The sequence below is a fragment of the Cynocephalus volans genome, chromosome 12 (assembly GCF_027409185.1).
Source record: "Cynocephalus volans isolate mCynVol1 chromosome 12, mCynVol1.pri, whole genome shotgun sequence".
NCBI classification, from domain to species: domain Eukaryota; kingdom Metazoa; phylum Chordata; class Mammalia; order Dermoptera; family Cynocephalidae; genus Cynocephalus; species Cynocephalus volans.
Window position 1 is genome coordinate 28,694,438 of NC_084471.1, and position 16,374 is coordinate 28,710,811.

Below are 16,374 nucleotides of genomic sequence, written 5' to 3' on the forward strand. Positions count from 1 at the left end.
ATAAAAAACAATATTGTCTCCCAGGGGAGACAGTGGTGATTAGCACCACTCTGGATCCCATAGAGTGAATGTAGTCTACCACAGCAAGCTTAACCAAATATCCCCAATTAAAGCTGTGGACATGGTATCATTGCTAGGGCAGATTAATAAGGCCTCAGGAACATGGTTTGAGGACTCTGATTTGGTAAATGTATTGTTTTATATTCAAATAAAAAATGAGGATAAGAAGCAGTTCACATTCATGTGGAAAAGACAATATTTATTTCCAGTTTTGTCCAAGGACTATGTTAACTCTTCTTACCCTCTATCATAATACAGCCTGAAGAGATCTGAAATGTCTGGACATCCTGCACAACATCATATTGGTATGTTATATCAATAATATGCTGACTGGGCAGGATGGGCAAGAGGCGGCTTGTATGCTAGAGGCTCTTGTAAGACACATGCATCCGGAGGAGGGTAAATAAACCTTAAGAAGATTCAAGGACTTGACATTTTTGTAAAGTTTTCAGAGGTCCAGTAGTCAGTGGTTTATGAAGATATTCTCTCCAGAGAAAAGACAAATTTCTATATCTTGTGTCTTCCACTATAATGAAGTACAATGCTGGTGGGCCTCTTTGGGATTCTGGAAGAACCAAATTCCACACCTAGGAATGCTGCTCTGGCTCATATCCTGGGCAACATGGAAGGCTGCCTTCTCTGAGTGAAGCCTGAAGCAGCAAAGGACTCTACAGCAGTCAATATGGAGTTAACAGCAAATCTCAGTGGGAAATCACAACACAGGCCTCTGTGGTTTTGGAGCAAGGCCATGCCATCTGCAGCAGAGGATTTTACTCCTTTCAAGAAACAGTACCTGGTGTGGTATTAGGCCCTAGTAGAGGCAGAAAGCTTGACCATGGGGTACCAAGTTACCATGTGTCCAGAACTGTCCCTTATGAGCTAAGTTCTTTTGGAGACACTCAGTCATAAAGTGCTGATGGGCCCAGGAGCAGTTCATTGTAATATGGAAATGACGCATTCAAAATCAAACCCAATATGACCAGAGGGCATGAATAAACTGCATGAATTAGTAATCCAGCCCCTATATCACACACCACTTTTGCACCAGCACCCCTTCCTCAGGCTGCACTGTCTATGGAGGAAGTCAAGTCTAGCTAGCTGAGGGAAGAGGAAAAATGCTCAAGCCTTGTTTATGAATGGGTTGGCTTGGTATGTGGGTGGAAGCTGAAACAGAAGGTAGTAAAGTACAGCCACAATCAGGGATGGCCCTAGAAGACAGCAGAGAGGGAAAATCTTCCTAATGGGCAAAGCTTCAAGCAGTGTGCCTGGTCATTCACTTGTGTGAAAGGAGAAGTGACTTGTGAGAGTTTATAGATCCTTGGCAGTGGCAATGGCCTAGCTGGCTGGTCAGGATCCTGAAGGAAAAGACTGGAAGACTGGAGACAAGGAGTCTGGAGTAGAGGCATGTGCATGAACACATGAGAGCAGGCATGAAGGGTGAAGGTTTTTGTATCACGTGTTCGTTCCAACCAGAAAGCATCCACTATGGAAGAGGAACTGAACAACCTAGCAGACAAAAAGATTCTACCAGTTGATGCTAGCCAAGCTTTGTCATGGCCCACTCCAAAAGTGGCACAATGGAACATGAGTGAAATGGCTATGTTTACAGAGATGAAGGCTACACATGAGCCAAACAACATAAATTCCTACTTACCAAGGCCAATCTAGCCGCTTGTCTCTGAAAGTCTAACTTTCTAGCAACAGAGATCAACATCAAATCTCTGATATGGCACTATTATTTGAGGAGATAAACCAGCCACTTGGTGGCACATCAACAACACTGGGCCCTTTCCATTCTGGAGTGGCCAGCAGTTCATCCTCACAGAGACAAATACCTGTTCTGGGTATGAGTTTGCCTTTCTTGCCTGCAGATCCTCAGCCCATACCACTATCTAGGGGCTTAAAGAAGGCCTGATCACAGGAATGGGATCCAACTCGACATAGCATCCAAACAGGGGACTCACTTCATAATAAAGGTGGTGTGGTTGTGAACTCATGACCAAGGGATCTACTGGTTGTATCACATATGGCACTATCCAGAGCCAGCCTGAAAGAACACTGGGTAACCTACTGAAGGTATAGCTTAAGTGCTGGTTCAGAGGCAATATTCTGCAAGGACAGAGTGCCATCCTTCAGGATGCAGTATACACACTAAACCAGAGATCCCTAAAGGAATTGTCCCTAATAGAAAGAATACATGGGTCAAGGTACAAGCAGAAGGGAAGTGGTCCCTCTTAACATTACTTCCTAATGAGTCACTGGGGGACTTTGTGTTTCCTGTTCCCACAACTCTGAGCTTTGAGAGTTTAAAAGTTCTGGTCCCCATAGGGGGTACACTTTGCCAGGGAACACAACAAGGGTCCCATTGAACTGTAAGCTATGGCTATTGTTCAGTCACTTTGGATTCTTTCTGTGCCCAGGCACCAGCAGGCTAGAAGAGGAGTCCCCATCTTGGCAGGGGTAACTGACCTAGATCAACAGGAAGAGGAGGGGCTGCTTTTATACAGTGGGCAGGGAAAAATGTATGTGTACCCTAGGTGATCCACTTGAGAGCCTCTTGATACTTAATTGTAACAGTGGAAAGAAATGTACAGCAATTCCAGTGTGAGATGTGCATAATTACCAAAAAATATACACTTGAATAAGGAATGAGGATTTCGGTCACACCCAGGTATGCCACTAAGACCCGTGAAGTGACAGCTGGAGGAGAGTAGAATTTGAAATGGGTAGTGAAGGATGTGAAAGATGACCAGCAATTGCGACCCTGAGACCAACTGAGTGACGGGGGATTTAGTTTGTCCCCATAACCCTTTTTTATTAGTTTTCCCTCAGGAAGAGAGGTCCAGAGGAATTGTAGAGGAGGAACTCCCGGAACATGAGAGGTTCAAGAGAGAGAGCCTGCTGGAAAGATTAGAATGGAATAATAGAATTGAAGAAATCATGAAAAGGACAAGAAATTCAGATGCAAATGCTTCTAAAGTTGCAGAAACATCAGGAAATGATATGAAGAAGATGAAACAGATGACGAAGATGAAGGAACCAAAAAGTAATCCTTCAACAAAATGCCTCCAGCAGCAATTAAAAATGGCATTTGGTTCATCTCCAAAAATCAAAATGCAAAATAAAAATAATGCCAAGAAAATGCCTCACCAGCTGGCCTACTGAGAAGCAGCTACTGGTCAAGTATATAAAGCATTTGTTAATGGTGATATGAAGCTTTTCTAACAGAAAAAATGTGAAAGACTTTCTGCTTTACTCAGGCAAAGGGTTCCAGACCATCAATTCAAAATATGGCTAGCTGTGATGCTAAAAGCATGAGTGTGAATGAAGTGGGACTTAGCCTGTACAAGAAACTGCAGCAGTGGGTCTGTGACAAGATTATTGATACTGTAGTCCCCTTGGAGCCACCTCTATTAAATTCTGGTGCTAGCCCTCCTGACACCCATAAGCAAAACTTAAAAGATGACGTGAAGTTCCTCCAAAGATTCCAAACGGCTTCTGAGGTCAAAAGAAGAAACAAACCTGCTGCAACTCAATCAGAAATGTGAATACTCATGCAGCCTGGGAAGTTAATTCATCTTGTTTTCCACACTGGATTTCAACTCCCAAGCCTCATCTCCCCAAGCTTCTTATTCTGTATCCAACTTTAACCTGGTTTAAAAAAAAAAAAAGATAAATAGGGAAAACATCAAAATAGTCACCTTGGCATGTCTCAGAAGATGTTCTTATTTATATCATCTTGTTCTCTTGCTTTACAAGCAAAGGTTTCTTTGTAGAGAATCATTTCTATTTTGTCTTTTTTAAGAAAAAGAGAGAAAGAGAATGTGCTGGGAAAACTGTACTTAGATGACAGTCTCCTAGTGCCATACCTAGGTGATTCACACAGCATTTTTGCTGTGGTCTTCCCCTCTCTGAACTGAACTGCTCCCCACCAATGCCTGAGAACAGCAGGGTTATAAGAGACAGGCCATGTCTGCCCAAATTGGGAACTCTCAAATAGTTCTTTGTTCGAGGCTCCATATTGGCCTGGCCAAGACTTTCTCAGAGCTGTACTGTAGTCTAAGGCTCTTCTTACCTAATCCTCCTTCCTCTTCTCATGACATGGGTGTAAGATCTGCATCACAGTCAGAAGGCTCTCCATGCCTGCTGCTTCCTCTCTTCTTTTTATTTTTACAGCCATTTCCACCAATCAATCTCTGTATGTCTAATTCTGTCCTGGTGTCAGCTTCTGTGAGGACCTGAACTGACTAAAGTCCCAAGTATTGCAGAGTATATAGCACCCCTGGCCTCACCCAGAAAAGCTGGTAACACTGTCCTCCCACCTCCCAATCTTGAGGCAACTAATGACACCTCTACAGATTTCTAAAATGTTTCTGTTAAGAATCACTCAGAGTATAATTATCAAGATCACAAAATTTTAGAGCTGGAAGAGATCTTACAGATAAAAAAAGTTAAACAGATAAGTTTAATGACTTACTCTATTTTTCTCTCTTTCCTACAGTGCCTTCACCTTCTATTCATTCCCTAATCTAGGTCTTATACCTCAACTGATAAATTTGAATAGTGGGTTATAAGTATCAAAGAGGCTATATAGCCTCAGAATTTGGAGAAAAATTTAGGAAGTGATCACCTAAAAGTGAAGGTAGGGGAAAAAAAATCAGTATATGGTAGATAAAATTAGCCATTTGTATAAGTAACCCACCCTTGAAATTGGCTGTGAATATATGGCTTTGTGATTAGGGTGCTTTCCAAGTTTCCATCAAGTCACATGGATACGGTTCCAGGAAGACATTCTTCAAATATGGAGGTAGTATGGAGAAATCAGTAGTAGGTCGCATTGTCTAAAAAAGATCCAAGAATTTTGGCTGTTGTTTAGTTGTTCGATACACTGCAGCAGAGATCATTTTTCACTTTTAATTCAATAAATATGCATTTAATACATTTATTAATTGCCAAGCATTATATGAAGCACTAGGCATACAATGGTAAGCAGGACATGATGCTTGCCCTCAAAGAACTCATCCAGAGGATGCATTTACAATGGGGGAGATCTCACCTCCAAGGAGTTAAAAAACCTTAGATATTACATTGGGTTGTGGCCCTCCAAAGAGCTAGTGTATATTCAGACATACAGTATGTCTGTGGTTTAAGATTTCTGGGGATGAATAGGGGAGACACATTTTTAAAAACTGTCTAAAAATGGCTCCTTAGGGTGTCAATTCTGAAAATAAGAAATGAGAAGTCTGGTCTAGAGAAAAAAAGAAAAAAGGAGGATGAAAGAGAGCAGTAGGGAAAAGAAAAGTAGAATGATTAAAGAGAAATAGGAAAGGACGAGAGAAGAGATGAGAAAAGGAGAAGGTATGTGAAAATTTAAGACAAAAATACTTTTATCACTGAACCATATGACATATAAATTTTTCTTCTTGACACTCTGAAATACAAGCTTATTCCTCTTACATTATTCCTGGCTCTGGCAACAAAGTAACAAATATGAAAGCAATATGGGAATGCCTGCTCTTTATTAAAAGAATTCCTATATCCTAAAACATTCTATTTCCTGCTCAAATACTCCAAATGTACTTAATTTTTTTCATTTAAAATTTATTTATTTTTGAAACCCAGGTTTTTTTTTGGCAGCTGGCCGGTGCAGGGAACCGAACCCTTGACTTTCATGTTACAAGGCCATACTCTAACCAACTGAGCAAACTGGCCAGCTCGTCATCTAAAATGTAAACTTGTAAAATAATTTCCTTATTGGCTTCCTAAAGGTCCCATTATTCCACTAACCTGTAATAAATTTTTTAGTTTTACAATAGTGAAGACTTTAATTTTATAGCAATTATTTATTTCATTTATTTGCCATAGAAGACTGACCCATTTGTTATTGTTTGAGAGCTCATTAAGTGTGTTAGACCGTTTTTGTGCTGCTATAACAGAATATCTGAGGCTGGGTGATTTATAAAGAAAAATGACATTTATTGCCTACAGTTTCTGTGGCCGGGAAATCCAAAGTCCATCTGGTGGTGGTGACAGTGACCCAGGGTTCTCACATTGTAAGGCAGTGGAAGCAGAGAGTGGAGAGAACAGAGAGAGAGACAGACTCTCCTCTTCTTTTAAAGCCCTCAGAACCACTCCCCTGACCACCATTTTAATCCATTCACTTCTCTATGGTCCTACAATCCAATCACCTCTTCAAGGCTCCACCTTTCAATTACCATACTAGGATTTCCCACCCTCTTAACAGTCTCAGTGGGGGCTAAGTTTCTAATACATCAAACTTGGGGGACACAATTCAAGCTTCTGTGAGTTTTGGGGGGAAATAATTCAATACACTATATTCCACCCCTGGCCCCCAAAACTTTAAGCTTTTCTGAAGTTTGGATTTATCCATGAAGACCATATACTTCCCTTTTCTCTGAGTCTGGGTGCATCAAGCAACTTTCTAATTATTAGATTTCTTGGGTATCTTGATATCAGGAAGGGAGCACACTTGCTAGCCGACATTAGTATTTCAGTGATGGAAAAGCATAATTTCTGTTAACACTTTTAAATATATATTTTATTGTAGTATAATAAACAGAATAAAAATGCACATATCTTAGAACTAATTTGATGAGTCTTGACAACTGCATATCCTGTCTAACTACCACTTGAAACAAAATATAGAATCTTTCCATCATCTTAGAAAGTTCTCTTGGACTCCTTCCTATTACTGTCCCCTATAACTACTTTGAAATCTCTAAAACCAGATTATTATTGTATTTCTTGGATTTCATATGAGTAGAACCATACAATAGGTACTCTGTTATGCCTGGCTTCTTCTGTTTATCAAAATATTTGTGAGATTTATCCAGGTTGTCAGGTATATTGGCAGTTTGTTTCTTTTTATTGCTGAGTTGTATTTCATCATATGAATATATGATACTTTTTATATTTTGTCTGTGCTCCTGTTGATGTACATTTTGGTTGTTTACAGTTTTTGGTTATCATAAATGAGGTTGCTCTAAATATTCTTTGTATGAGTTTTTTGTGGACTTGTATTTTCATTTCTCTTGGGTAAATAAATGAAACTGACGGGTCTTGAATAGGGCTGATAAACGTTCAACTCTAAAGAAGTTACCAAGCAGTTTTCCAAAATATTTTAAACTTACATCAGCAATGTATGCTTTCCAGGTACTTAACATCTTTGTTAATATTTGGGCTATTAGACTGTCATTTAAGCCCCTTGGAGTGTGTGTGAAATGGAATCCATTGTGGTTTTAATTTGGATTCCCTTGATGACTAAAGATATTAAGCACCTTTCCCCCCAATTTAATCGTATTAAAATACACATAAAACTTACCTCAACTATTTCTGTGTACAGTTCAGTGGTATTAAATACATTCATAATGTCATGCAGCCATCACCACCATTTATCTCCAGAACTCTTTTCATTTTGGAATACTGAAACTTTTTATACCTATTAGGCAAAAACTTCCCATTTCCTCCTTTCCCTAGCTCCTGGTAACCACCATTCCACTGTCTGTTTCTATGATTTTGACTACTCTAAGTACTGCAGAAAAGTGGAATCACACAGCACTTTTGTGTGTGTGTGTGTGTGTGTGTGTGTGTGTGTGTGTGTGTGTGTGTGTGTGTGTGTGTGTGTGTGTGTGTGTGTGATTGGTTTATTTTACTTAGCATAATGTCCTCAAGGTTCATCCAATGTTGTAGCGTATTTCAAAATTTCCTTCCTTTGTAAGGCTGAAAAGTATTCCAATTGTATGTATATACCGTATTTTGCTTATCCATTCATTCCTGGAGGGACATTTGGGTTGCTTTCATGTTTTAGCTATTGTGACTAATGCTGCTATGAACATGTTTTCAATTCTTATGGGTATATACACAGAAGTGGCATTGCTAGATCATATGGGAATTCTATTTGTAATTTTTTGAGGAGCTGCCATACTGTTTCCTTCAGTGCTGTACCATTTTACATTCCCACCAACAGTGTACAATGGTTCCAATTACTCCACATTCTCACCAATACTACTTCTTTTCTGTTTTTTTGGTAGAAGCCATCCCAATAGGTGTGAGGTGATATCTCATTACTGTTTTGATTTGTATCTCCCTAATTAGTGTTGTTGGGCATCTTTTCATGTCCTTATTAGCCATTTGTATATCTTCTTTGGAGAGATGTCTATTCAAATCCTTTGCCCATTTTCAAATCAGGTTTTTGTTGTTGTTGTTGTTGAGTTTTAGGAGTTTTCTATATATTCTGGATATTAATCCGTTACCAGAGATATGGTTTGCAAATATTTTCTCCCATTCTATGGGTTGCCTATTTACTGCTGACAGTATCTTTTGATAATGAAAATTTTTAAATTTTGTGCAAGTCCAATCTGTCTATTTTTTCTTTTGTTGCCTATGCCTTTGGTATCATATCCAAGAAATCATGTCCAAATCCAATGTTATGAAGCTCTCCCCTCATCTTTTCTTCTAAGACTTTTATATTTTTAAGTCTTACAATTAAATCTTTGATCCATTTGAGTTAATTTTTGTATATGGTGTTAGGAAGGGCCTAACTTCATTCTTTTGCATGTGGTGATCCATTTTTCCCAACACTACTTATTAAAAAGACTGCCCTTTCTTCATTGAATGGTCTTGGCACCCTTGTCAAAAATCATTTGACCACATATGGGAGGGTTTATTTGGACTCTATTCTATTGGTCTATATGTCTGTCTTTATGTCAGTACCCCACTGTCTTAATTACTATAGGTTTGTAGTAAGTTTTGAAATCAGAAAGTGTGAGTCCTCCAGCTTTGTTGTTCTTCCTTTTCAAGATTGTTTTGGCTATTTCAGCTCCCTTGAGATTCCATATGAATTTTAGGATGGGATTTTCTATATCTGCAAAAAAATGTCATTGGACTTTTAGAGGTAGAGAGTAGAATTGTGGTTACTAGATGCTGGGAAGGGGAGGGGGCTGGGGGGATATAGTGAGAGGCTGGTTAATGGGCACAAAATGACAGCTCAATAGGAAATGTAAGTTCTAGTGGTGTACAATAGTAATAGGCATCTATAATTAATAATTTTTTGTATGTTCTCAGATAGCTAGGAGAAGCTCAAATGTTCTCATCACAGAAAAGATAAACTTTTGCGATAACACATTTGTTAATTACCCTGATTTGATCATTTATATATTGAAATATAATTCTGTATCCATAAATATGTATGATCAATACATATCAATTAAAAAATAAATTTCCTTAAATTAAAAAAATTTGAGATTTTAATAGGGATTACATTGAATGTGTAGATCACTTTGGGTAGTACTGACATCTTAATCCTGTCTTCCAATCCATGAACATGCGATGTGTTTCCACTTACTTGTCTTGAATTCCTTTCAGCAGTTTTCTGTAGTTTGCATTGAACAATTCTTCCACCTCCTTGGTTAAGTTAATTCCTAAGTCTTTTATTCTTTTTGATGCTATTGAGAATGAAACTGCTTTTGGAATTTCCTTTTCAGATTATTCATTGTTAGGGTATATAAACGTAATTGATTTTTGCGTGTTGGCTTTTTATCCTGCTACTTTGCTAAGTTCATTCATTAATTCTAACAGTTTTGTGAAATCTTTAGGGTTTTCTACATATAAGGTCATATCATTCAAAAATAGAGATTTAAGCACTTCTAATTATGTTTGTCAGCCATTTTTGTATCTTTCTTGAAGGAACTATTCATGTCTTTGCTATTAGCTTAACAGATTATTAATAAAATTTTTTAGTGTTAACTTGTAGGAGGAGTTCTTTATATATTCTGGATAGAAGTCCTTTCCCAGGTATATGTGTGGTAAGTATTTCCCAATTTGTAAATTAATGGTAACTTTGAAGAGCAAAAATTTTAATTTTGATGAAGTCTGATCTTGCAATTTTTTTTCTTCTGTGGTTAGTGCCTTTTGTGTCTCATGCAAGGAATATTTGCCTTCTCCATGATTATGAAGATACTCTTCTATGTTTTCTTCTACAATATTTATAGATCTGGGTTTTATGTTAGGCCTACAAGCCATTTATTATTATTTTTATTATGAATATTCATGAGATACAAAGCTAATTGTCACCCCTCATGCCCATGACGTGAGGGCCAGATTCATACAGGGAGCATATCCATTACCAGAAATTACTTTTGTACGCTATGACCCCCACCCAATTATCCCCCAACCTCCCTCCACTTCCCTGTTTTCCCTCCACTCCACTTTGTAGCCCTAGGAATGTTCTCTCCCTCTGTAAGACCAATGCACTACTGCAGTCTCTTTCCTTCCTTCTTTCTCTCTCAGCTCCCACAAATGAGTACATGCAGTATTTATCCCTCTGTGCTTTGCTTATTTCACTCAACATAAGTTTCTCCAGGTTCATCCATGTTGTTGCAAATGGAAGTATTTCATTCTTTTTATGGAAGAGTAGTATTCCATGGTGTATATATACCACAGTTTCCTTATCCAATCATCTATCAATGGATATTTAGGTTGGTTCCATGTCTTGGCTATTGTAAACAGAGCTGCGATGAACATGAGAGTGCAGGTATCCCTTTGACATGATGATTTCCATTCCTCTGGGTATATACCCAGAAGAGGGATTATTGGATCATATGGAAGATCTATCTGTAGTTGTTTGAGAAACCTCCATACTGTTTTCCATAGTGGTTGTACTAATTTACAGTCCCACCAAGAGTGTAGGAGTGTTCCCTTCTCTCCACACCCTCACCAGCATTTGTTATTCACTGTCTTTCTGATTATAGCCAGTCTAACTGGGGTGAGGTGATATCTCAATGTAGTTTTAATTTGCATTTCTCTGATGCCTAGTGATGTTGAGCATTTTTTCATGTATCTGTTGGTCATCTGTATGTCTTTCTTTGAAAAATGTCTTTTCAGCTCCTTTGCCCATTTTTAAATTTTTTTTTTTTTTTTTTACTTATAATTGCTTGAGTTCTATCTATATTCTGGATATTAATCCCTTGTCAGATGCATAGTTAGCAAAAATTTTCTCCCACTCTGTGAGCCATTTAAAATTAATTTCTGTGTATGGAGAAATAAGAGGTTGAAGTTTTCTTTTTCTTTTTTTACAAATAGAAATCCATTTGTTGTGGCAACGTTTGTTTAACTTTTTTCCTTATTGAGTTGCTTTGGTGCTTTGGTCAAAAATGAAATGACTGTATATGTGTGGATCTATTTCTCTACTTTAATCTGTTCCATTTATCTACCAGTCTATCCTTAAGCAGATAACACAGTTTTGATCACTATTACTTTATAGAAGTCTTGAAATAAGTATAGTGTAAGTCTAACTTTGTTGCTCTTTTTAAAGATTGTTTTAGCTTTTCCAGATCCTTTATCTTTTCATATAAACCTTAGAATTATTTTTTCTGGGTCTTCAAAAAAAATCCTGCTGAAATTTTGATAGGGACTGTGATGAATCTACAAATTAATTTAGGAAAAATGGACAGCTTAATGGTACCGAGTTTTCCCATCTATGAATATAACATATTTCTCCATTTATTTAAGTCTCCTTTAATTTCTTTTTTTTCTTTTTTTTGTCTTTTTCGTGACCAGCACTCAGCCAGTGAGCGCACCAGCCATTCCTATATAGGATCTGAACCCGCGGTGGGAGCGTCGCGGCGCTCTCAGCACCGCACTCTCCCGAGTGCGCCACGGGCTCGGCCTGGGTCTCCTTTAATTTCTTTCTGCTATATTTTGTGGTTTTCAATAGAGGTCTTGCACATCTTTTGTTAAGTTTATTCCTAGGTTTCTAATGTTTTTGGATATACCATGAATGGTGTTGTTTACAGTTTCACTTTTCAATTGTTTGTTGTTAGTATATAGAATTGATTTTTGTATATTGCCCTTGTATCCTATGGCTTGCAAAATTGAGTTACTAGTTCTTCTAACTTTTTTGTATATTTCATAGGCTTTTGTATGCACATAATCATGTTGTCTGTGAAGTTTTACTTTGTTCTTCCCATTTTTAAAAATTGAGATATAATTCACTTACCATAAAATTCACTCTTTTAAAGTAAATTCAGTGATTTTTTAGTATATTCACAAAGTATGATCATCACCACTATTTAATTCCAGAATATTTTCATCACTCTAAATATAAATCACATACTTATTAGCAGTCACTCTTCATTGTCTCAGTCCCCAGCCCCTGACAACCACTAATCTAATTTCCCAAAGGATTTGTATATTTTGGACATTTCACATAAATAGAATCATATAATATGTGGCTTTCACTTAGCATATAATGTGTTTAAGGTTCATGGATGTTGTGGCATGAATCAGTGCATCATTCCTTTTTATATCTGAATAGTATTCCACTGTGTATATATAAATTTTCTTTATCCATATGGACACCTAGCTTGATTCCATATCTTGACTACTGTGAATAGTTCTGCAGTAAAGAAGGGGATACATATCTGGATAGCTACCCAGTGATGAAATTGCTGGATCATGTGGTAGTTCTATCTTCAGATTTTTAGGACCCTCATACTGTTTTGTATGGCTGTACTAATTTACTTCCTCATCTACAGTGTACAGAGTTTCCTTTTCCCTCTATCTTTGCTACCATTTGCTATTTTCTGTCTTTTTGACACTAGCCATTCTAACTGGGGTGAGATGGTATCTCATTGTGGTTTTGATTTGCACTTCCCTGATGATTAGTGATGTTGAGCATTTTTTCATATACCTGTTGGCCATCTGTATGCCTTCTTTTGAGAAATGCCTATTCAGGTCATTTGCCCATTTTAAAACTGGATTATTTGGGTTTTTTTTGCTGTTGAATTGTTTAAATTCCTTGTATATTCTGGATATTAATCCCTTGTCAGATGAATAGTTTACAAAGTATTTTTCCCATTTTGCTAGTTACCTCTTTGCTCTGTTGATTGTTTCCTTTGTTGTGCTGAAGCTTTTTAGTTTGACATAATTGCATTTTTCCATTTTGCTTTTGTTGCCTGTGCTTTAGAAGTCTTCTTCATAACATTTTTACCTGGATCAATGTCTTGGAGTGTTTTCCCTATGTTTACTTCTGGTAGTTTCAGGTCTTACATCTATTTTGAGTTGATTTTAATATATGGTAACAGACAGGGATCTAGTTTCTTCCTTCTGCATATGAATACCTAGTTTTCCCAGCAACATTTATTGAAGAGGCTATCTTTTCCCTTCTCTTCCCTTTCTGGGACACTCAGAATGTAAATGCTTGTATGCTTAAAATTGTCCCATAAATCTTGAAGGCTTTCATTCTTTTTGATTTTTTTTTTTGGGGGGGGTGTGACTGGGTTATTTTAAAAGACTTATCTTTAAGTTCAGAAATTCTTTTTTCTGCTTGATCTAGCCTGTTATGTAAGCTCTCAGTTGTATTTTAAAAATTTTTTTCCATTTAATGAAATAAATCCAAGATTTCTGTTTGGTTCTTTTTAATGATATCTATCTCTTTGTTGAATTTCTCATTCATATCATCAGTTATTTTTCTGATTTCATTAAATTGTCTATCATATTCTCTTGTACTTGCTGAATTTCCTTAAATTATTCTAAATTCCTTTTCGGGCATTTCACACACTTCCCTTTCTTTGAGATCTGGTACTGGAGAATTATTTTATTCCTCTGAGACTGTCATGTTTCCTTTTTTTGTGTGGAGGGGGCAGCAGCTAGCTGGTATGGGGTTCTGAACCCCTGAACTTGGTGTTACAATACCATGCTCTATCCAACTAAGCTAACCAGTCTGTTTTTTCATGTTTCTTGTATCCCTATGTTGATGTCTGGAGACGTGGTAGAACAGCTGCTTCTTCTATTTTTCTGGAGTAGCTTTCAAAGGCAGAGACTCTTTCCTGTAGATGTGTTATGTATTATCAGTTGGAAAATGTTTTAGGTTTGGTTTTTAGTGGGTGCAGTAGTATAGTCTCCGTGTGATTTCTTTGACTGTATTCAACATTGGAACTGCCTATGAGTGCCTCTGTGGCCTAGGTGCTGGGATGCTCAGCAGCGTCTTGCTGGAATGGGTGGCACTGGGCATGGATTCTGGGCTGCAGGTGGGACCTCAGGTCCCTCAATGATGCACTGGTATGTTCACTGACTCAGCTCAAGTTGGTGACCCTGGACAGGGTCACTGGGGTGGCAATTGGGACTTTGGGGTTCTGGGAGAGGTGCTGTGGCAATTGGCTGCTCTTCCACTAATGTGAGTGGGATTGCCAGGGAAATGGGAGGGACCACGGACCCCTGGGAGAAGTACTGGGGTGCTCTGCAGCTCCTCAGCTAGAGTGGCCTGCCCTGGGGGGAAGTTTCTGGGGATGCAGTTGGGAACTTAGACTCCCAGGAGAGGTCGTAGGGCATTCTCTAGATTCTCAGCTAGAATAGGAGACACTGGACAGGGTCACTGGGGAAGCAGATGAGATCTCAGGCCTCCAGGAGAGGTGTTGGGGCACTCTGCAGCTCCTCAGATGGAGAGGGCAATCCTGGATCCTGGCTGGGATCACTGGAGCTGTGACCAGGACCATGGACTCCTGAAAGAGAGGCTGAGGTGCTCTGCAGCTCCTTAGCTGGAGTTGGCATCTCTGTATAGGCTCTCTAGGGTTGTGACTAGAACACTGTGTCCTTAGGAGACACTGGAGTGCTCTGAAGAGCCTTGGCTGGAGTGATTGACTTGGTCACTGAGGCTGTGGGTGGGACCCTGCGCCCCCAGGAGAGGCTCTGGAGTGCTCTGCTGCTCCTCAGCTGGAGTTTGCAATTCTGGGTGAGATTTCTGGGGCTAAATTTGCTAATATCTTAAGAATTTTTATACTTCTGAGTGGTATTGGTCTGTAATTTAAAAAATAAAACATTGTCAAATTTTGGTATCAGGATTATGCTGGCCTCATAAAATGAGTTTAGAAGTAATTCTTCCTATTTTCTGAAATAGTGTAGGTTTGATACTTTGTCTTCCTCTAATGTCCAATAAAATTTACTCGTCGGTCAACGGGGCCTGGAGTTTTGTGTGAGGTTTTTGGCTTACGAATTCAATTTCTATAATAGATATTGGGCCATTTAGATTCTCTTTTCTGTCTTGTATCAATTTTGGTAATTTGTATTTTTTTCAGGAATTTGTCCATTTCACTTCAGTTGTTGAATTTACTGGCATAAAGTTATTCAAAGTATCCCTTTAATGCCTATATAATTCAATCAGCATTTTGACTATGTTAAAATTAAAGCTTCTGTGCACATAAGTAGATGACAAATCAAGAGAAATGTGTAGGGCCGGCTTGTGGCTCACTCGGGAAAGTGTGGTGCTGATAACACCAAGGCCATGGGTTCGGATCCCATAAAGGGATGGCTGGTTTGCTCACTTCGGAGAATGCGGTGCTGACAACACCAAGTCAAGGGTTAAGAGGTCATTTTTTATAAAAAAAAAAAAAAAAAAAAAGAGAGAGAGAAATGTGTAACATATGGCAGAAAAAGGCTATATGCATGTATATGTGCATATATACAGTAGAAGCAGACAGTCTAGTGGCAGAAAGAGCAAATTACATTATAGTGTGAAAAATACCATGAGAGGCACACATATGAAGGAAGGTTATCCAGTCCATTTTGGAGAGTCAGAATCATGGTTTCCAAGTGGTGAGTTAGCTTGTTAAACTATAGATAAATTAATATAATCAAATTTATAGACACAAAAAAGCTAAGACTGAGATCCCCAGACATTCTTACTTGATCATGGTTACCTACCTGTGAAGGCCTGCAGTTAGCTGGTCCCCCTTTCACTGGAAACATCTTTAACTAAAAAATAAAATTAAATACAACTTTGTTTTTGTAAAAATGATAAATTCATTATAAAAAACTCAAACAAGATAGAAAAGTCCAAAAGATAAAATAAAAATCAGTTGCATTTTTACTGACATCCTTCAAGATTTTTTTGTATACTTATACTCACATTTGTACACATACATATTCACATTGAGAAAGCAGTGTATATGCTAATCTGTAATCTGCTTTTCTCCTGGCGGGGCAGGGGGATACCAACCTATATTCTATAGACATATTTTCATGTATATAAAGAAATTTACTTTTTTTTTTTCTAGCCAGCTTGTCACAGGGATTGAACCCTACACCTTGGTGTTATCAACACCATGCTCTAACCAACTGAGACTACCAGCCAATACATTATTGTCTTTAATGGGACAAGAGTATTCCATAGTATGCATGCACCATAATTTTCTCAGTGTCCTAGCAAAGGGCACTTATGATGTTTCTAGAAGCATCTATTATTTAAAAAAAGGTAGTGAAGAATATCCTTATAAATTTCTTTTTTCTTTTGTTATTTTC

At 38.1% G+C, this 16,374-nt stretch overlaps 1 long non-coding RNA gene across 1 annotated transcript; it reads right to left on the reverse strand.

The window, feature by feature from the left end:
* Nucleotides 1-297: 297 nt before the first annotated feature.
* On the reverse strand, nucleotides 298-15,830 carry LOC134360861 (uncharacterized). The gene is made up of 3 exons (XR_010021362.1): nucleotides 15,778-15,830; nucleotides 4,763-4,901; nucleotides 298-3,711 (listed from the first exon to the last, which is right to left on the reverse strand). It is a non-coding gene; the product is annotated as an uncharacterized LOC134360861 (long non-coding RNA).
* Nucleotides 15,831-16,374: the final 544 nt, after the last annotated feature.